General features: G+C 22.0%; 1 long non-coding RNA gene across 1 annotated transcript; it reads right to left on the bottom strand.

The window, feature by feature from the left end:
* Positions 1–252: 252 nt before the first annotated feature.
* On the bottom strand, positions 253–917 carry LOC111530053. The gene is made up of 2 exons (XR_002727687.2): positions 557–917; positions 253–436 (listed from the first exon to the last, which is right to left on the bottom strand). It is a non-coding gene; the product is annotated as an uncharacterized LOC111530053 (long non-coding RNA).
* Positions 918–1,743: the final 826 nt, after the last annotated feature.

Consider the following 1,743-nt stretch of genomic DNA (forward strand, 5'->3'; position numbering starts at 1 on the left):
GACAAAAATAAAAGACAAAAATAAAAGACAAAAATAAAAGACAAAAAAAAAAGGAAAAAACAAAAAAACAAAAAAAAAGATAAAACAAAAAACAAAAAATGAACTCACTTGCTGTTTATGCAAAAATCAAATTAGTATACACAAATATCTCACCATGTACAACTTTAAGCAACATAAAATTATTAAACATTTTTATAAAAATAACAATGCGCAAACATAATAAACAATAATTATATCAAGTATTCATATAAATTTTTTTTTTTTTTTTTACAAAGTTGTGCATACATAAATAGTATTCGTAGAAATGTCCATTTTATTATCCTCTATGACGATCGAAAAAATTATCTGTAAGTTGTGGAGCATTTCCCCCACCACCTCCATTTTGTCCATTATGTCTATGAAATCTAGCTTGCATAGCATTTCCATGATTTCGCCCCTATAATAATTAAATATATGCAAAAAAATGTGCCCAATTTTATTAACATTTATTGATTTTAGCGCAACTATATATAGATGTAATATATAAATATATTTTTAAGTTTTTTAATTATCTTACTTGACGTAAATATTGCTCCATCAAGTGTAAAAGAATTAAAATAATACACACAACAATAATTACCGTTAAAAAATATAAAAAAAAGTTAGTCCTGATATACCATCTGTATTAGCATCAGTATCATTAACATTTTTCGTTATAACAGTTTTTTCTAATATATTTGCGAGGGATTCGTTATTACTACCATTTTGCATAACACCTGATAAATTAAACGTATTTGTTTTTTATAATAAATTATTTTAAAAATTCATATAATGATGTTTTACTATTAATAATGTCAAAAAAGTTACCAATTTTCACTGATCCATTTTTATTTGTCAATACCATTCTTTCTGTCATTTTGCTAAATTGTGTTTTTTTTAAGCAGTAATATAAAAAAAATTAGGTAAAAAAGTGTAATATTATAATTGCATTTTACTTTTACAATATGTGTTATAGGGGCACAAAATGTTATTACATATTAAATTACAGCATACAAATATTTTGGCACAACACATAATAAAATGTTTTAAAAAAATGTGTATAAATATATATATATATATGTGAGCTATTTCATTATTACATATTTAAATAGTGACATGACAAATCAATACATTATATGTTATAATTAACAAAAAAAAAAAAACACATAATAATAAAAATATAAAACACATTGTGCTTGTTATTGTGCATTTGTTGTTAATTGCTCATATGCTAACTAATAAAAATATGTAAATACTTCCTATAATATCGACTATAATTACTGGTACCAACATCGTTATTATTAATAAAGTAATTCAATTTATAAAGGATGCGATAACACATTTATTTTTTAAGTCGTTTAAATATGCTCTCGATATTTTCGGTTACATCCGTTTTTATATCTTATAAATTAATTGGTCCGCAGTTCGTTTTTACACATTTATATTTATTTTTTTTTTTTTTTTTAAGCATGATTAAGGTGCATACAATTTTTTATGTGTTTGTGCGTAGTAATTTGCATTATTCTTTTGTTAATTATTACGTATGAAACATATAATTTTATTTCAATCCTTTTAACTTTTTATAACGTTTTATGTGAGCTACTTCGTAAAATATATATTTAAAATGTAATACTAAATCAATATTTTACAGTTATTTATTTACTATTTATAGTGACCTTTTTTTTTTTTTTATAATACTAATTATTTATGCAATAATGATGTTTA

The sequence above is a fragment of the Piliocolobus tephrosceles genome, unplaced genomic scaffold (genome assembly GCF_002776525.5).
Source record: "Piliocolobus tephrosceles isolate RC106 unplaced genomic scaffold, ASM277652v3 unscaffolded_23730, whole genome shotgun sequence".
In the NCBI taxonomy this organism is placed as follows: Eukaryota; Metazoa; Chordata; class Mammalia; order Primates; family Cercopithecidae; genus Piliocolobus; species Piliocolobus tephrosceles.